We start from the raw sequence: 21,543 nt of genomic DNA on the forward strand, positions 1-21,543 counted from the left end.
TCGTTTCGGAGCTCGAAAACATAAAAAAACCGGTTTGCGTCGTGGTCGTTGTCGTCGTAGTCGTAGTCGACTTCTTATTCTCACCGTAGCGTGCCCGTTTTTACAACTCCTTTTTCTTCCAATCAAGTTTTCTCTCCTTCATTGGATTTCGTTTATGTTTTTTTCCTTCCCTCATTTGACCGAGCATACGAGACATTAGTTTTAATATCATATTTTTCGATTATTTTTAAGTGCACGGGGACCAGCTCAGCACTTGTGCTTTGGTTGCGATAGCATCAGGACCGGGTGGGGTCCTGAGGAGATCGGGGAAAAAACAAGACACCTTTTTTCTGTATATACTTCTGCTGGAGATGATGGTTTGTTTGGTGATCTTCGATCTCGAAGTTGATGATGCAGAACGTTTTGTGGTTGGGGTCACGGTCAGACACCGCACCGTCTGTCTAAGGCGATTACCTATCTTTAATCAGTTTTTGGGGTCTTAAGCACGTTTGAAGCACAGCACCACAGCGACTGGACGGACCTGGTGCCGCCGCCGCCAGTAGTGGTGCGTAGTAAGCAGGATCAGCATACAAATGGGTTCAAATCGGATAAATGGGTTCTTTCATTTCCATAGGGTACGTTTTGCTGGAAACGGGTCTCCGGAAAAATATAGAACTGGAGTGGAGAGATTCAGCTGAAACTAATCAGATGATCGAAATGCGCGGCTGTCGTTAAAACATTTGGCGTGATGATTTGATTCTAAGATCTCTACATGGGATCTTCATGCTAGCTTATAATTCTGAACTTGTTTTAAAGATTTATTTAGTCTTGAGAGGTTACGAAAGAATCGACTACCACCCACTTTTATCATTTTTCATGAATTAGTTTATTTGCTTAGTGTCATTATACGTATCACACTTCTTGTTTACCCGACTAGATGAGAAAAACAAAACCATTACAGGTTGTGTTATTTTGTTACAATGATTTTTGTAACAACGGTTGTTATGTACCGTTAGTAGTTAAAATAACAAAAATACTAACAAAACGTGTTCCAATTGAAACAAAAATACATAAAACAAGTTGAGGTATAATCATAACAAGATTATATCAATTTTTGTTAGACTAAACATGCGAAATCATAACAAAATTATATCAAGTTGTGTTATATATTTCAGAACAAAGTTGTTACAAGTTTTGTTATAAATATCTTGCCTGGAGTGACCAAAATAACAAAAATAACACAGCGTAACAAATATTAACTTTTGGTCTGCCTCAAGAGCAAACTTATGTGTCTCTGACAGATTTTGGGCCGCTGAATCCGAATCCGGGCTCAGATTTGCTACAGCACGTCACAATTTTGAGCTATACCTCAATTTATAGGGCAAAATATTCGATTTTGGACTTTTTTGGTTCTTGAAAATTCAGGCTGTGGCTTCATTATATGTTCATCTTAAATGTCCCTGAGACCAATGAAGCGCTCCTGAGACCCTCAAGAACCCTCTTGCAACTCCTTCTGAAACGCTCTTGAGATCCTCTGAAACACTCTAGAGTCCCCTTTAACGTCCCTGATATCCTCAGGTCTTGCAAGGCCCCCTGGAACCTCCCAGAGACCCCTGAAACATCCCTTGGATCCCATGGAACCCTTTGGAACCCCATGAGATCCATTTAAAAGCCCATGAGACTCCCCGGTTACCTCAGGTATCAGGTATCAGTAGGTCGGCTCCAGAGGCACATTCTCCTTCATTTGGGGAATTTGTTCCATCGCCGTGAACACGAGCCTATTCATCATTTACCTGACGGAGAAGGGAAGGAAAAAGGATAGGACAGGGGAAAGGACAGGTAAGGGAATGGAATAGGGTCGTCAAACACGCAAAAGCGTATCACAATGGGTTCACATAGCGTCCTGAAAAGGACACTGTAATAACGCATAAGCGTACCACAATGGGTTCAAACAGCGTAAAGAGAGCCTATAGCTCTTTACCACAGCGGGTCAAGAACAACAGAACGTCCTGAAGATTCAGGTGTCTGAAGTCAGTTTCACTTAATAAGTGTTTACCGAGTACTCGGAAACGCAGTTGCGCAAAAACTGGACAGCTACATATTAAATGATACGAAGTTCCATAGTCGGATTCACAGCTATCACAGGCAAATGAATCAGCTTGCTGAATATTCGCCATGTGATACCTGAGTCGGCAGTGGTCATTCAATGCTTTGATCAGCATGCTGCAATTCTGCTTTGACACATTTGTAAGATACTTCGCCACCCTTGGAGATGGCTCAGTATAATACAATTTGGTTTGACGACATGACTCCAAACTATTCCAGTATTGTCTGTGTAGAGTGGCAGCCGAGGTGTGAATCTGAAGCTTTACCCAACACTTCGATATCGGAATAGCTGGCTCAGGGCCACTGAGGTCATGTGATGCTCCAGTGCGAGCTAACTCATCAGCCAATTCATTTCCAGCGATGGAAGAATGGCCAGGCACCCATACAAGGTGAACAGCGTTTGTTGAATTCAGCTCCTCGATTTGAGTTCGACAAGCGATAACTATCTTCGACCTGGAGTTGGCCGAAGCAAATGCTTTAATAGTAGCCTGGCTATCTGAACAGAAGTATATTACTTTGCCCATTACGTGCTGCTGAAGTGCTGATTGCACTCCGCACATAAGAGCAAAGATTTCGGCCTGAAAAACGGTGCAGTGTCTACCAAGTGAGTAAGACTGATACAGCCTTAGCTCACGAGAATAAACACCAGCACCTGCTCGACCTTCGAGAAGGGAGCCATCAGTGTAACATACGATGCCGTCTGAAATACTTCTCTCCAGATAACCAAATGTCCACTCTTCCCTGGAAGGGAGTTTCGTGGAAAATGTCCTATATGGGAAATAACAAGCAATTGTAGGATCACTTGGAGCAAGGACAATTTTGTCCCAATTCACCAAAAGTGGAAACAACGAGGTGTTTGTTGATGTGCGGTTCACAGGAGTTTCCTCTAGTAGACCGAGTACCCGTTATCGGTAAGTGCAAGAAAGTGCTTCTTGTTTGAGATGAATGTGTAGTGGGGCAACATCAAAGAGAACTTCGAGCGCTGCCGTTGGAGTTGAAGAGAACGCTCCAGACATCGCCATTAAGCACATCCTTTGGAGATGGCCTAATTTTGATTGGACCGTTCCAACTTCACCCTTTTGCCACCACATAAGACATCCATAAGCCAATATTGGCCGAACCACAGTTGTGAAGATCCATTTGATATACTTGGGTTTTAGACCCCAAGTTGTACCAAAGGTTCGCCGGCATTGCCCGAAGGCCATACAAGCTTTCTTGATTCTGAACTCAATGTGAAGTGTCCAGGAATGCTTGGAATCAAGAATAACTCCAACGTACTTTACCTGTTCAGTCACATTGATTTCAGAATCAAAGAGACGTAAAGTTCGAACACCATTACGGTTTCGCTTTTCCGTGAAAAGAACAATAGATGTTTTACTCGGATTTACCGAAAGGCCATATTGACGACACCAACCTTCAACTACCTGAAGAGCGTTTTGCATCAGGTCGAAAAGGGTTGTGATACACATACCAACTAACAATGTTAGGTAATCGTCGGCAAAACCATAAGTAGGAAAACCGCTATTATTGAGTTGTCTCAATAGAGTATCTGCTACAAGATTCCACAAAAGCGGTGACAAAACTCCCCCTTGGGGGCATCCACAAACACTCAATTTCCTAATCCCTGCTAGACGCAATGTCAAGAAGAGATATCGGTTTTTGAGCATTTGGTGAATCCAATTGGAAATCATTGGAGATATACCATGACTCCGTGCGGCTTCCAATATGGCATCGAAAGGCACGTTGTCAAAGGCACCCTCGATATCTAAGAAAACACCCAGACAAGACTGCTTTTGAGCGAATGCTTTCTCGATATCGTAAACAACCTTGTGTAAAAGAGTCACAGTGAACTTATCAGATTGGTAGGCATGTTGGTTCACATGAAGAGGCACGTTGGCCAGATGAACATCACGGATGCGTTCTAAGCATTTCAGAAGAAAAGAGGTCAAACTGATAGGTCTAATTTTTTTTGCTTCTTCATACGTAGCTCGACCCAGTTTCGGAATGAACTTCACAGTAATATCCCGCCAAGATTTGGGAATATACCCTTTAGCAAAACTGCAAACTAGTATTTTTTTTAAACATGTTTGAAATATTCAAATCCCTTCTGAAGCAAAATAGGAAATACCCATCTTCTCCAGAAGATTTGAAAGGAGCAGAGCTATTAAGTGTCCACTCAATCGATTCCATAGTTACAATACTCCGAGTCGAAGCCAGGGAATCATAACTACAAGAAAAGACATCAGGTTCATCCGGATATGTAATATCCACACATCCAGGGAAGTGTGTGCTGAATAAGCATTCCAGAACTTCCTCATCAGAGGAAGTCCGATCGCCATTTGGCAAACGAAGTTCGTTCACTCGGAAATCCTTAGATAACGCAAGGATTTTGTTTAACCGACTGACTTCACTCAAACTGGAAACATTTGTACAAAAGTTTTTCCTGCCGGATCGTTCAGCAGACCGGAGAGCTTTCCCGTAGGCCTTGCCAGCCGACCTGAAAGCCTCCGAACCAGCCGAACGTCGTCTGTTCCGACTCTTTCTACATTGTGTCCTAAGTTTCGCCAGATCAGAGTTCCACCAAGGGGAGGTCCAGTTTGTTGACCGAGGATTCCTGAAACGCAAAGTTTGCGAAGTAACATTCACATGTTCAAACAAGATGTAACGATGGTCAGATAAAGATTCTTCATCTGCCACATGCCAATTGGTCAGCTCATGACTAATTCTGCTAGAGCAAAGCGTTATGTCTAACACTTCCTCTCTACCAGATACCATGAAGGTTGGGCGGTTGCCTATGTTAAGTAATCCAAGATCTGTACTACTTAAGTATTCCATCAAACTGGAGCCTCTCAAATTGTTGTCTGAGCTGCCCCAGACTATATGGTGATCATTAGCATCACTGCCAACAATTAGCGGAAGACTTTTTGAAGTGCAGTATGCGATGACTTGTTTGAAAGCATCCGTAGGGGATGGTTCATCATGCGGTAAATAAACCGAACAATGGACGTTTTTTCTTGTTGAGGTTTCCAACAGATACATCAATCGTAATAACACATACATCTCTTGTGGTTAGTTCTGAAATGAGTGTAGCAACGATCGCGTTGTTGACAAGCACACAGGCTCGAGGCATGACACGCGAGTTTGCCATTTCATGTTTACTGAAAGTAGCAAACACCGGATTCACAAGGTTTCCTAGAAAGGAATTCACCTTACGAAAGTAAGGTTCTTGAACCAAGGCCACATGGGCTGTACCATTTTCCATAAGTCTGCAAAGATTGATCATTGCTGTTCTTGTGTGCTGAAGATTAATCTGAGCTATCCTAACCGTAGCCACTACCCAACCTAGGTAAGAATAAACTCTTCGCAATAAAAGCACAACAAAGAACAACAGCAATAAAACCAGGTCGGTATCGATTGGAAGAACGCCAGAGCCGAGGATACACAGAATACACTGTGTAAATCGCATAATGCGAAATCATATAGGTAAAAATTTAAACTAATTAACAACATCTTCATAATCCCGCCTTTATTTAGCCTCAAGTGAGACTGAAAAAGGGCAGCTGATTGTCTCGGAGAAACACAAGGTCCACTGCACCATTGCTCCGGCTAGCGCAGTAAGGGCTGTGGAGGGCGCCCTGGTACTCTACAGGCTCCGTTAGCGGTTAGGTTTTTATTATAGACTGTTTCAGAAATTATAAATACACTAACAATAACCTGCCATTTCATTTTGAGCACATTATCCAAAAAAATTTCTTCTAGCTTTAATAGTAAACATGCTAACGAAGCAAATAATACCAATTTTGTTGATGTTTCTGGTAAAAGCTAAAAAATAGGGCTCTGTAAACAAACATGATCGAAATTTCAAGTTGCACAAAGTGGTCAAAAAATGTAGCATAGTAGAAAAGAAAAAAATGTCACAGATAAAATATACAATTTCCAAACACAATAAAAATTGCTGTATCGTTAATAAAAGATATTTCTCGATTGCTAAGAGTAATTTTTACTGGAATATTTGATCTAAAACCACCATTACGGGCCTTCTCAAAACAAAAATTTTTGTTTCAAATTTCTCAACAACACCAGTAGCAACAAACGTTATGCAAACGAATGTCTTAATTACTGCTTACTGCATTTGTTTTATGGTATGACAAGCTTTGCCATTTGAAGGATCGAATGAGCTGAAAAAATAAGTTTGTTTAGATTAAATGCGTTCAGGAAAGCTAAGAAACTGTGTGGTAGTTCTTATGTTCCGTAGAAAACCTTAAAAAATGAGAAACTTGATCTCCGAAAAAATGTTGTTCTTCTTCTTATTGGCGTAACGTCCTCACTGGGACAAAGCCTGCTTCTCAGCTTAGTGTTCTATGAGCACTTCCACAGTTATTAACTGAGAGCTTCCTCTGCCAATGACCATTTTGCATGTGTATATCGTGTGGCAGGCACGAAGATACTCTATGCCCAAGGAAGTCAAGGAAATTTCCTTTACGAAAAGATCCTGGACCGACCGGGAATCGAACCCGTCACCCTCAGCATGGTCATGCTGAATACCCGTGCGTTTACCGCCTCGGCTATATGGGCCGAATGTTGTGGAAATGCCTTTATCGATTTTTTCAAAATTTTGATCGTGGCATTCCTTAGACAACTTGTTGAGAAAGCGAATGTGATAAAAATTTAGATAATTTTAGAAATTTAGTGATAAATAATGTTGAAATCATTAAAAAACATCTTTGTGCAAATGCAAATTTCAAAAATTTAATTATTTGTTAGAGAACTCGACTGTTAATTAAAATATCAAGACAATTGAAAGGAAAATAAAAATATGGAGTACAATATGCTATACTCTAAAAGAAGTAGGTGAAAATCATTATAACAGTTCATTTAATTTACTAAACAAAGTGTATTTATAATTTCTGAAACAGTCTATAGACCCCCTTCCAGTTTCGCCTTAACTTTAAGCCGTAATTTAAAAATAAAATCTTCCATGCTCTTAGTCTCAAATGAAACCAGTTCAAAACATATTCACGAGTATTTTTTTTTTTTTTGATGAAAATAAAAAGGATGTTAATTGTTCTTTCGAGAAACCACTCCGAGAACCTGATGGAAAGCTTATACGAAATTATACCAAATTATAACGAGTTCGCCTGAAAACTCCATTTGAATTTTAAACTCAAACATAAATCAAACATTATCTATCATCCTGTTGCTGTTTCTTCGTAGAAGTTTCCGTTGACCCAAAATTTGCAAAGAACACCATCCGAGACGAAGAACCTAGCAACGATTCGACTTGCAAATTTGCTTGTTCCTCGCAATCTAATCTTTGCTAACCGTCTGAAGAACTTCTTGGTACCTTATGTAGGTACCGCAAATCGTACCCTTTCAGCAAACGGAAACAGAATCTTCAACCGCCGCCACCTTCGACTTCAACCGTTGCTGGCGTTGGTGTTGTTGAAACAATGAACTTGCGAACAAACAGAAAGCAAAAGCCTCTCCGTCGCCGCCGCGCCGGTTACATGATAGCCAAAATTTAAATGACCACCTATGTTCTGCACGTCCGCGGAAAAGAAGCTTCCCGCTCATGAGCCCACCAGTTATGCTAGCTAGTAGATATGTAGTCACGACACACGGGCAAAAGGGCATTGCGCGCATGCTGCCTTCTATGCTTTGGTCGGCGTCGTCGTGGATCCACCACCACCAGAGCCAGAGCTATGACTCAAGCAAGACCCAAGAGCGAAATCGGAAAGAAAGAAAGCGAATGAAATTTAAAGCCACTTTTGGCCTAAGCTACTGTAGCTTTTGTAGCTGTTGCTTCTGCTTCTTCGTCGTCGTCGTGGTCGTTGGTCGGCCGGGTCGGTTGGGACCTCTATACGTAGGAGATCAACCCGTTCAGATTAAACATTAAAGATGGTGGACATTGGTCGTCTAGCCATACGACGGACTGTTGCGGCGTTAGGTTAGATGCTATGCTACCAATACCAGTAACTGTCCAGTACTACTACCATTCCACAACAGAGCCTGCAGAGGCTAGAGCCTAAGACGACGACGGCATCAACGAATGACGACGACGACGATGACGATGGATGGATGGAGAACAGTATAATTTTCAACGTTCGTGCTGCTTTTGAAATCTCAGGCATTTAAATCGCTTGACCCCCTCGAGCTACACGGAGAGGTATACCGTATACGGGAGACACGTTCGGAGATCTAACCCGATAATGGTGGCAGTGTTGCCGGCCGTTGATTGGCACAGTTATTTGTGGTGCGGTATTACTGTTTGCAAGACTTAGTTTATTTGTTTATTTTTGACACTTGGCACTAAACTGCATTCGTGTTGCAGTATTTTTGTGTGTTTGAGTTTACATTATTGTTGTAATTTTAAGCTCTCAAATTTCTATAACTCTTGCTGAATTGTGCCTTACAATCCAATTATTTTTATGTTATCTATCCTATTTTAATGTAGAACTTTTTCTTTTTTCTTTATTTGTTCTTTGATTTTTCTTTTTTTCCACTTTTTTGTTTTTTTTTTTCTATTTTGATCTTGGTTTTTCATATTTCTATTTATATCTATTCCTCTTCTTTCCATTTATTAATGTTTCTTTTATTACTTCTGCATTTAAACTTTTGTGCGTTGCTTTTCACCAATCCTTTTTTGAATTTTTATTTTAATTTTAACTGTTGAATCCAACTATCAGCTTTATTGTCCACTTGGGCAATACGTGAGTGATAACAATTGACAGCTGCATTCACACTTTGAACAACCTCTCAAGATACTCTATTATGTATACCATAATGAATTGGTTAACATGCGATAAATATACATAATTAGATACATAGAAAAATATGTTGCCTATCACATGTCAAAAGATAAAGTAAAATACGAGAAATTAGGCGAGAGAAATAATTTGTTAAATGCAATCCAGAACAGTGGTACTTACAAAATGAAATGAAAATCGAAGTCGACACTCATAGTGACTAATTCAATGAAAACAAATTTCAAAAGAAAAGTGCAACTCCCGGAGCCAAGAATTAAACCAAATATGCAGCCTTATTTGCTGGTGGCACAAATTTCCCAAATGGAGGGGAACCTCTGAAGCCTAGTGTTATGTTTTTTTTATTTCTTGTTTCACGAAAGTTTATTAGAGAGGTAACGTCCGTAAATAACGTCTTGCTCCGATGGGGGGAGTGTTTAGCAAAGGGTGACGATATATACACAAATTTAGGAGGTCTCATACAAAAAGTCAAAAGTTCAAAGAGAAGGGGATATTTTGAAAATTGTTATTTCCGGGTTGAAGTTAAAAAATTAAATAACAATATATAAATTAGTTTATTGTGGAAACGACCGACTATTTGGAAATATTATCCCTCTACGATTGGCTTTTCGGTCCGGATAAATTATAAGCGAGGGGGTTCTCTTTCATCCGGTGTTCCCCCTGAAGAAAGCTCCAACCAAGGGCTGAACCGTCGGATAAAATAGAATCACCCCGATTATTATTTATCCGGACCGAAAAGCTAATCTTAGAGGGATGATTACAAATTAGTTACATTACAGTATCTCCTCCTTATTCTTGTTAAAATCCAAATGTCCTTAGAAATTCACAAACAGATTCAAATCGATGATGAAGATATACTGTATAAGAACTTTCCATAACATTGTTGTGAAACTCACATTTTGCGAGTTTATTGGGAGTGGGATTCGATCCCAGGTCCTCGGCGTAATAGTCAAGTGTTCTAACCATCACACCAGGTCCGCTCCACAGCAAATTCTTATTATAATATGGATTATGTTTCAATAATTATCGAAAATTAGTATTCGTGTGCTCTTCTAGATTAAAATAACAAGAAAGAGAAAAGCTCCCGAATTAGAGCCAATACATTGAGATCTTCTACAGGGCCTACAATAAAACGTGTCAAAGATGAATTTTTGAGTAATAAAAGAAAACTTTCACTTTAATTTTCACTACTTTGCGGACTTGCAACCAATTTTAATTTAAAGTACGGTTCACTTTGTTAGTAAGTTTTATATAGCTAGTAGAAAACTGATTTTTTTTTTTCAAAATAACGTAAAAAGGAAGTTTTATAAGACTTTCTTTATTTATTTGTTCTTCTGCTCAAATTTTTAACCTATGGGCGCTACTTTTCAACTGCTTGGCCAGTTACTATTCTTTTGGCATAGATTCAATTCTCTTGTTCGTGTAATTTTATCAATCCAAACATACTGTTTTTTTTCAAGTGATGAAAATCTTAAATTGCGCCAAAACATATTTTGTTTTATGTAATATTCAAGATTAGCAAGAACAAGGAAATTCTTTTTCTTATTTCGGTCTTAAAAAGCACTCTAAGATTAAACATTCAAGCATTTATATTGATATTAAGAATGGAATTTTCACTTTAATACCGAAAACATTTCCGAATATAGTACGAAATCTCATTTTTTGCGACAATAGGCTCCTAAAGCCCTACCTAGATTTTTGGTTTAAACCACAAACGATGTATTTACTATTTTTTAGATTTTTTTTTATAGATTATGGTTGAAACTATATTTTTATATCTTTTGTCCTACCCCTAGCTTTAAACTCATGGTTTGAGTAAATTTGTGTTACCGTGCACATCAGATAGGAACATTTTTGAATCCCCAGTGCGAAAAATATCGAATTCCATCATGTCAAGGACGACCTCAATAGTCAAACTTGAATTGCCTGCCATTTTACTTATTTCGTGTTTTTCTTTTTTTTTTATTCTTTTGTTTTTTTTGAGTTGTCTTAGACAAACAGACGTAAAACTTTGAAAATTGTTCGATTCAAATCATAGTCACGAAAACACCCAATGCTTAAAGGACTGAGTTTAGCCAACCGTCAACTAGGTGGCGGTAGTGAGCAAACGTCAAACTCGAACAAAAACGACGCGAGCGCTACGGATAGCCAGTTGACCATTGAATCGATGTACGATAGGAACCATCGTTACGTCTGCTTGTCTGTGGTACTGTTGCGGTCACAATACCATGCTTGATAGGACCCTATTCATGTTTTGAAAAGTTTTTGGTATAAAACAATTTAAAAAAAAAAAACATTTTTAAAGTGAAAGCTCTACAACATTTTGAACAACAAAAACAATTCTTTGAAATCGTGCCAAAAGAAATGCACTAAATGCAGCAGATAAAAAGCTATGTATACTGTTGTAAAGTTGCAATTTAAGAAGTGAAATCTTTCAATAAATTTATGATTAATTTCAAAGAGAAGCAATCTAAAAGAAAAGAAAAATGATCAAAAATGTACAAAGTTTTTTTTATTACTCGAAAATTGAGGTTAAGTGCGTTTATGTACCTGTATATTCCAATATTTTTGCTTCCAGCTAGAAAAGTTACACACCGCTCCTGTTTTTTTTTTACAACTAAAAAGCCTTTGCCTGATGCACACTTTTTTATCTGTATTAATGAGATTTTTGACCCTAGGCTAGTTCATCTCGGAGCCTACGCTTTACTTACTTTCCGAAGAAAGAACTCACATTTTGTGAGTTTTGTCGGGAGTGAGATTCGATCCCAGGTCCTCGGCGTTATAGTCAAGTGTTCTAACCATCACACCAGGTCCACTCCTCTGATGCACACTTATACATTTTGTAGAAAAGGTTAACTTTACAATTTCATTAAAAAAAAGATAATAATGGAGCCGTTGTTTCCTAAGTCATTATGTTTTTTTTTTCTATGTTCTATTTCCCACTTCTATGTTGCGACACGAATGCACACTGATGTCAAGTGTAGAAAATAAACAAACAAACAAACTTCTATGTTCCACTTCAGCTTGCAAGACTTGAAAAAATAAATAAATGAATCTATTTGAAAACAGGATGATTGTCTGATAAAATCACGTGTTTCAATTTCTGAAAGTTCAAGTAGAGGCTTTCCACGAAGCAGCACGAAAAAAATCCATTTTTTTTAATTTTGCATTTTTGATTTGCATAAAATTTTGCACAGCTGTTCTAATCAATATAAATAACTATTTTTTCATATTAAAACGTTTTATTGAGTCCCGACTAACTTTCAAATAGGGCCTATGAAAAAATGGAACACATGCAAATGAAAAATCATATCTCTGAAACTGCTTGTTTAATCGGGAAACTGTCTTCGGCAAAGTTGTAGATTAATAAATGGTGGCTCTCAGGAAAATACACATTGAAAAATTTATTTAGTTTTTCTTCTAAAAAAACTGAATTTTGTTACTAGAAATTAAATATCTCAAAAAGTTATTTTTTTTACCTTCGTGATATTTTGTGAGAATAAAGTTCATTCTGTTAGCTACCATCTGTAGAAATTTCATAATGGTTAAAAAATGTACAAAAAAGTTATGGCACTTTGAACATTTTCGGTTGTGTGTTTTTTAGAGTGTATGACGAATTCACGCAAACTCGCCGTAGGGGTTTGGCAAAACTGTCTCAGAATCCGATGGAATTTCTTAGCTTTAAAGACGTATTTTAAAGCAAGATTGCATACGTTGTTTTTTTTTATTTACCTAGACTAATATTTGAAAAGGTCTAAAGTATTTGACCGTTTTTTACTCAATATAACTTAAAAATGACATTACCTACAAAAAAGTTATGTATGGGTGACTTTTAGATAATCATGTGAACTTTCATAACATTGAAAAATGTCAATACGCTTTAAAAGTAAAAAAAAAATGCAAATAAGAAAAATTATTTCAATTTGCAAAACATGACATTTTTGTAATTATTGAAAATTTTGCCATACATCGCAAGATGCGCACTTTTGAAGAAAAGCATTTCTGTGGTACCGTGATTTCGGGTGAAACTGATCAGTGGGGTGAAATTGATCGACGTGAGGGTCATGTTCATTTGTTAAAAATATTGCTTTAAACTTAAAAGAATTTGTAGAAAATGACCATCATCCGGCTAAAGGATTATTGAATGATGAGTTACATGTTTTACAGTCAATTAGTCACATATTTCTGTATTAAATTCAATATTTTCCGTAATTGCGTGTTTGGCGAACCTCAAATACCCTTTCAAACTTTTGTTACCGTGGCTGTATCGCACATGTAATGAATATTCGAATGAATGCTTTTAGCTGCCAAGTATTTGCTAAACACGATTTCATAATCAAAAATTTTATAAATATTCAAATTTCTACATAAAATTGCACTTTTCGGAAGTAATCACATTTTCAGTATGAAAAGTGCATACTTTAAGGCGTTTTCATGAAATTTATTAAATTTAAAACTTGAATAATTAAAAATTGAGAAAACTCATTAAACTTTTGCGCAGCATTTCGCATTCTGGGGTTGTTAATTCAGGCGGAAAACATATTTTTGGCACATGCAAAGGTATTTCATTTACTGATCAATTTCATCCCGAAAGCAAAATTATTGATTTTTTATTTTAAATGATATTTACCTATTGCAATAAAATGTTTTGTAGTAAAAGTTTCAATCTCGTTGACTGATGAGAATCGTGGTCGTACTTGTTTATTGCTTTGAGTTTGACTTTCTTTGGGTGATCGACTGTACGTTGGATGATATCTTTAATTGGCACTTCAGTCTAATTTGGTCAATCAAAAAGAACTATATGTTTTCTTAACCCGACGTTTCGGTCCTTATTGGACCTTTTTCAAGGATTCTGTAATGTTTGAGTTTGACCATATCGCTGCATTCGAAATCACGGTAGCATTAGTGGAACATTTTTGACAGCTCCTCCCCTCTTAAAGTATATTCTCCTATACCTAATAGAAGGCTCCTAGCAATATAATAAACTTCCTCTAAAATGCTACGTCTTTAATGGACGGTTCCTAACAACAAATACTTCATGTCATCATTTTGCGTGTTTCTCTTCGGTAGAAAACAAAAGATTTTATCCAGGACGTTTTTTACAGATATTAAATTAAACATAGCTCCATATGCTTAAATCACAAGTCTATCTAATGCAAAGTAGGGTATGTGTGCCATCAGTAATCTCATGCTCCCATTTTCATCCTATTCGAAAACAAGCGATTACGGCACCGATTGACTCCGTTCTTTTTGTTTTCATGGGTGCTCACTTCTAACAAAAAATACAAAAATAAGAAACAAAACAAACAGCGCTTCAATCCTTTGTTTTTCGTGGGATGAAAATGGGAGCCACATGCTTAATAAGGGAACCAATACCCTATTTATTTTATTCTCATATGAATAAGAAAACTTTTAAGTTGAAATTCGACTTCTGGTTGATGTTCTGAATTTCTGTGTAACAAATCTGGTGTTCTGGTTCAAAAGAGAATCCTAAATTATATTCTTTGTATTGGATAGATTTATAATTGAAACATGTAAAGCTATGTTCAATTTCAATATGTGAAAATCCACGTACAAAAATACCCAAAAATTGGTTTGACTCTAAAGAAAAACATTTTGTGTTGGGTTAGATTTAGATAATAGCAATTTAATTACTTTGATCCATTTTGAATTCTATTCTTATTGGTTGGTGTGGGGTTTGGTTCTCCGAAATAGGATTAATTTAATTTCGCAAATGGGTATTCCAAATTGACTTCAATTTATTTTTTTTACTTTTTTTAGCGTGATCGTTTTTTCAATATTTCAATTTTTTACTTGAAAGTTTACACAAATTCCTTAAAGTCACACATACCACACTTTTTTGCAGGTCATGTTATTTTTAAGTTATATTGGTATAAATAAAATAGTCAAAAACTTAAGCCCTTTTCAAATATTAGTGTAGATAAATTTAAAAAAAAAACAACAAAGTATGCAACGTTGCTTTAAAGTACATAGTCTTCATACCTACACAATTCCATTGAAATCTGAGAGGGTGCTGCCAACCCCAAAATCTAGTTTGCGGGAAATTCCTCATGCACTCTAAAAAAACACGCAACCAAAAATGTTCAAAGTGCCGTAACTTTTTTTGTACATTTTTTTACCACTATAAAAATTTTACAGATGATAGCTAACAGAATGAACTTTATTCTCACAAAACAACACGAAGGTAAAAAAATAACTTTTTGAGATATTTAATTTTTAGTAACAAAATTCAGTTTTTTCAGAAGAAAAACTAAATAAATTTTTCAATGTGTATTTTTCTGAGAGCCGCCATATATTATTCTACAACTTTGCTGAAGACACCTTTCCGATCGAACTAGCCGTTTCCGTGTTATAATTTTTTATTTGCTTGTGTTCCATTTTTTCATAGGCCCTATTTGAAAGTTAGTCGAGACAAAATATGAACTTTTGATATGAAAAAATGGTTTCTCACATGAAAAAGAATAGTATACAACCGAGATGAACCAGCCCTGGGCTGAAAATCTCGTTAATAAAGATAATAATAATAATAATAATAGTATACAAAAATATCAAGTAAATTAAAAACATCGATTAAAATGGATTCGTGCTGGTCCGTGGAAAGCCTCAGTAATTTCTTAAAATATTCAACAACAACTTGTCATAAAGATCCTTCAGAAAATTCTAGAAAACTTTTCAAAAAACTTATCGATCAGAGACTTATCTTAACTTATCGATAATAAAGATAAAAAATAAACTTATCAAAAAACATATTATCAAATATTAGAAGAATTTTTGCATGCAGGTACATCTGGAGGAATTGCTGTCTAATGAACTTCTATGTAAATTACGGGGGAATTTTTAAAGAGATCTTAGGAAGAGATTTTTGTTCAATTTCTCTTAAAAAAAGGTGTGAATAAATTATACTAAACCTGTTTGAAAGAAAGTTTTCGTTTTTATTAGTTTCTGTTATAATTAAAAAAAATATTTATTGTTTTACCAATCTTAGAATAAGTCAAGCTGCTGCCTTTCGTTTTTTTAACCTTACAAACGACCTAAGTGCCAAGTTTTTGTATACCAATCCATGTGGACATGTACATAATCTGTAAATATGGATGGATAAAGTTATTGGTTAATCTATTTAAAAGAAATATATTGCTCTAGTGAGGTTTGCACTGACGACCCGCATACGCGAGACTAAGCTACCGAGCAAATAAGTGACACGGCATTTTAGCCACAGCTAGTGTAAAGGCATGGGTATCCATACTGGGGAATCTTGCTAGGGGCGACGTGATCGATTCATGGTCGGTCCAAGAATTTTACGAACAGAAAATTTCGTTGCATTCGTTCTAGAATAGAGTATCTTTGTGCCTTCCACACGATATACAAACGCGTAATGGTCACTAGCAGAGAAAGCTCTCAGTTGAAAACTGAGGAACTGCTAAAAGAACACTTAGCTGAGAAGCAGGCAATGTCTTCGTGGGGATGATACGACAAGAAGAAGAAGAAAATTCTTAGCGTAAAGGGTCGTCATTTCAAACTTCACCTGAGCTGTTTTTTTTTTGTCAAGAGACGATCCTGATAAAAAAAATATGAATTTCAAATAACTCAACGTACATATGTACAGATGGGTAAATTATTGGTTAAATTGGGAAAACATCCACAGCTCAGGTGAGATTTGAACTCACGACCCTTATTCGCTAGACAAGTGCTTTACCAACTAAGCTACCGAGCCAATTAATGACCCGGCAACTTAGTTGTCATAAGGTTCAATTCTAATCTCATCGATCTATATCATCTTCCCCTAAACCGCAAATATAACCATCTCTGTTGTAAGGTACACCGGGGCAAGTTGAAACGGGTGGGGCATGATGAAACACGAAGTTTTGAAATAGAATTCAATACAATTTGGAATTTTAACCTTCGCTAAAAGTTTGTTTGAATCAAAAACTATGTGTTATGGCGATCAAACAGATTATCATCATTAGAAAACATCATGTTAACTCGCTGTTTCATCTTGCCCCACCCGTTTCAACTTGCCCCGGTGTACCTTACATATGTACGAAAAGCGAAAAGCGAAAAAATTGTAATTCGTTGAGTTTTAATGTTTTTCAAACCGATCAAATGCATGAAAAATTGCAATAAAACTTTTACAAATTTCTTGTCTTTTGGTCCGCAAATAGGCTGAATATTTGAAGTAGTTTCTATTTAAGAGACGAGTCATATGTGATGCCTTTTTTTATTGTGGCGAACTCGCCTCGGGCGAAAAGCCACTTTAATAAAGAAAAAAAAAAATTTTTTAAAATATAATGATTACGCAATTTAAATGGGATTTCTAATGAGATTCCGATAAGGTTTCCGGTGTGTGCTAAAGTATTCGTTTGATATTGAAACGTATTATTACAAACTTTTCATGAATGTTTTAAAAGGGTTTTGGTTAATTTTCAGTCAGTCAATAATCCTCCCAAGAACTTTTCCATGCATATTTCCGAAAATTCTTTCAAAGATTCTCACAGGATTTCATTTTAAGATTCATTCAGGTATTCTTAAGAGGAAATCTCATTAAAATTCTTTCAATTAATTTGCATAATAAACTACCCAGGACATGACTCCCGCAATTCATTCTGTAATTAATCTTCATAGTTTTTCTACTTATTTTAAAAGTAATTTCTCAAGAATTTTCTTCTGTAGCATTTCTTCGAGCCAGACCGCGATATATTTTTTTTTCGAGGATGCCTCCAGATATTACTCTAAGAATTCTGCTAAGGATCCCACAATAAATCCATCAGAAGGTTCATTCAGACATTCTTTCATTGTTTTCTCAATAAGTTCCTCCGAAAAACTTAAATTTAAGAATTTCTCCGAAGGTTCGTCCGATGGTTACTTTGAAAGTTCTTCTAAATTTTTCCATGAAAATTCCTGTTCATGTTCTTTCAGGGATTCCAAGAAATAGGGTGACGATGGGTATTCTGGGCAGGTTTGTTTTCTTCGTCATGGGGGGTTTTTGTCGGCCAAATTTCCTGAAACTTGGGCATATAATTCAGCTTGGTTGGGAAGGATTTGAGGCCAAATCTGAGTTCAACATGGCGAAGAGAACAAAACTGCCGAAAATACACAATTTCCCCTATTTCAACATTTTTCTAGAAAATGCTCCAACGAGTTCTTGGAATTTTTTTTTTTGCGAGAACTCCTTCAAAATTTTGTGAGAATTCCCCTAAAACTTCAATAAAAAAAATCTTTCATAAATTTTATCAAAGAATCCTCATCAAATTCAGTTCTCGGGAATTTTTAAGAGAATTCATTAACAATTATTCATCCAAAAGATAAACGAAGGATTCCCCCTGAAATTCCTCTGAGGGTTCCCCTTGCAATTCTGTAAGGATTCTTCCAAAATGTTTCCTCGCGAAATTTCTCAAAAAAAATCATAGTAATCCTTCACAAATTTCTTCGAGGAAACCTCCAAAAGTTCCTCCGATGATTTCTCCAGAGTAGTATTCCTACTGCAGTTTCCTTAACGAACAATCTTCATTAATATCTATGATAGAGTTATCCCTCTATGGTTGGCTTTTCGGTCCGGATAAATTATAAGCGGGGTGATACTATTTCATCCGACGTTTCGACCCTTGGTTTGGGCCTTCTTCAGGGAGGTTAGAAGGCCCAAACCAAGGGTCGAAACGTCGGATGAAATAGTATCACCCCGCTTATAATTTATCCGGACCGAAAAGCCAACCATAGAGGGATAACTCTGCCAATCCGTCGGTCGTTTCCACAATCATATCTATGATACTTGATTGACTATTTTTTTTTTAACTGCTCTAAATTCTTCTTTAAAAATTCATCAGATAATTCTTTCAGAAATTTCCGAAATTTCTCCTGGAAATTCAGCTGAGGGCTACTCCACAAATATCTTCGAGAATTAATCTGGGGATTTCTTCAGGAGATAAGTACTCAGATTCCAGGATTCCCAGGAATTTATCCCTAGTAAAGGATAGGAATATTAATAATAATAATAACAATAATAATAATACACAGTTAAAAATTGTTACATCGAGTTCGCTGTAACAAATTGACCTCCATAGCTTTCAACACAATTCTCCATCGGATTTTAAAATTACTGGTGGTCTGTAGTATGGGGCTTGCTTACAACTTTGCGTGCAAGAAATTATTTTATGTAAAATTGAATGAAATGAAATGGAAATTTAAACGTTCTAATATTTACGTCACATGTAGTTTTCAGAATTTCTTTCTGTGTAGGTACACTAAAACCTCAATTTATACACATGGCTGGAGGTGCATAAATTAAAAATGTGCATAAATCTAAAAAGGCATAAAATAAGGGAAATTTGTGCATACATAGTAGAGTGGGTCATCGTTTATATGGATAAATGAAAAACTCAATGGTCCCATCAGATCAAAGCTTTTTTGAACCCATTTCAGGACACAAATAAGTGTGCAAAATTTGAGCACGATCGGTTATGTCTACGTTTTGCGCATCGCGTTTGAAGTTTGTATGGGGTTTTACATAGGAAAACACACTTTTTTGCATTTTTCTCATAACAAGCTCGAATTTTTATAAAACCGTGTAACCGATAAAGTGAAAACATAGCCTAGGGTGTCCTGAAAAACTTTGTCGAAGACCGCAAAGTGATCTGATGCTTATGAAAAAAGTTATAGCGTTGGCATTGCTTGGCGAAACAGCATGATTTTGTTGCTATTGTTATTCCTTTACATGTTAAAACATAAACACATGCATGTGGTTCGTTGATTATAGCTATTTTTACAAGCATCGGATCGCTTTGCGGTTTTCGGCAAAGTTTTTCAGAGCATCCTAGGCTATTATTTTACAGTATCGGTTATAAAATTTCAGACAAACTTTTTCAACTTATGGCTAAAATGCAAAAAAGTGTGTTTTCCCATACAAAATCCCATACAAATTTCAATTGCAATGCGCAAAGTGTAGACGCAACCGATCGTGCTCAAATTTTGCACAGATACTCAGGACCCGAAACGGGACCAAAAAGCTTTGATCTGAGAAAACGGTTCCGATGACCCACACCAATACATAGTTTTAGCTTTAATGAGGGAATCTAGTTCGTGAGAACAGGTCTTGCTCCTGGGCATTTGAGGTGGGGCTAAGGGGGTTTCCATAAAGTTCCTAGAGAGCCCAGAAAAGAGGGTTCCAAGGGGCTTCAGGGGATTTGGGGTGCCTTTTAAGGGCGTTCTGTCAGATTTTGATGTAATTTTCATTGGATTACGAGAAATCCAGGGGCATTTCAATAGAATTTAGGAGGTTTCAGGGACGTTTCAAGGTGCTCTGAAATGCTCTGAAACTTCCTGAAATGCCTCCAAAATACTCCTAAAACTCCCTCGGACCCCATGAAATGCACATGAGACGCTCCGAAACCCCCGAAAACTCCTCCGTAACGCTTCCGTAACGCCTCTGAATTCCGCCGAAAATGCTCTGAAACCGTCTGAAATGCCTCTAAAATCTCCCTCGGACCCCATGTAACACACCTGAGACCCTCCGGAACCCACGAAAACGCCTTCGTAAGGCCTCTGAATCCCGCCAAAAATGCTCTGAAACTTCCTGAAATGCCTCCAAAATCTTGGACCCTATGTAACGCACGCGAGACCTTCGGAAACACCCGGAAACGTACCGTGACGCCTCCAAACCCCGTCGAAAATCCTCTGAAACTCTCTGCAATACTTTCGACCCCCCCCCCCTCCTGAAATCTCCTGGTACACCGCGGAAACCCCTTGGGACCTCCTGTAACTCCCCTGTGACTTCCATTTATTCATCTCTATAAACACCCCCTGGCCGCCGTTGCAATAGTTACCGTCGTTATTGAGGAATTCCACGGAGTCATGTCAGTCGATCCTGAGCGACCATTTCAAAAATATCTGAAACTTTGCACAGTTTTTCAATTTCATCTAAATCGCCTTTTTTCGATATCAAACCTTCATATTCACTCACGACTAACTTTTCAAAAGGGTGTATGCGAAAATAGTTCAAAAATATTCTAAAAGCTGTACAGCAAAAACGGGTTGTTCGATTGTTATGAATTTTTCAGCAAAGTTAGATAACTAAATGATGATTCCTTAGAAAATATACACTGTAAAAAATTTCTTTTTTTACTATAAAAAAATATGATCTTTGTCACAAAAACTCAAATATCTCAGAACCCTATCTTTTTACCAACGTCAATTTTTTAGGGAAAATGGCCCATTATATCAGCTATCTACCATAAAATTTTGGTGATGGTAAACTGATAAACAAAAAAGTTATGACATTTCAAACATTTCACAATTTTTACATTTAGTAACAAAAAAAAAATTTTTTTTCTGTGTAAATTATTTCGAGAACTATATTTTGATGCTGATTTTATTGTAAAGGCTACCGCATGAATTAAACAAGTTGTTTTCATGATATTTTTGTTTGATTATTTATAATTACTATAGTATCTATTTGAACCTTACACGCGATCCAGTGTTGTGATCAAAAATATTGAGATTGTCATACTTTTTATTGTACGTGACTGGTGAAAAAATCCCTTGATAGTGTTGAAAAGCTGTTGATCATAATAAAAATGGAATTAAACTTATTTTGAAGACGAAAGCTGCATAATAAAAGTTTTATATATACGCGTATACGTCTAGTTGATCTGCAAAAAAATACCTCTTAGGGTCGATTTCTTCA

At 36.9% G+C, this 21,543-nt stretch overlaps 1 protein-coding gene and 1 non-coding gene across 2 annotated transcripts in view; one reads left to right on the forward strand and one right to left on the reverse strand.

Moving 5' to 3' along the window:
* Nucleotides 1–21,543, forward strand: part of LOC115267198 (uncharacterized) — a 249,035-nt gene that overhangs the window by 205,979 nt on the left and 21,513 nt on the right. The gene's annotated exons all lie outside the window — the stretch shown is intronic.
* Trnaa-agc (transfer RNA alanine (anticodon AGC)) lies at nucleotides 16,510–16,581 on the reverse strand. Its single transcript has one exon. It is a non-coding gene; the product is annotated as a tRNA-Ala (tRNA).

This window comes from Aedes albopictus, chromosome 1, assembly GCF_035046485.1.
Source record: "Aedes albopictus strain Foshan chromosome 1, AalbF5, whole genome shotgun sequence".
NCBI classification, from domain to species: Eukaryota; Metazoa; Arthropoda; class Insecta; order Diptera; family Culicidae; genus Aedes; species Aedes albopictus.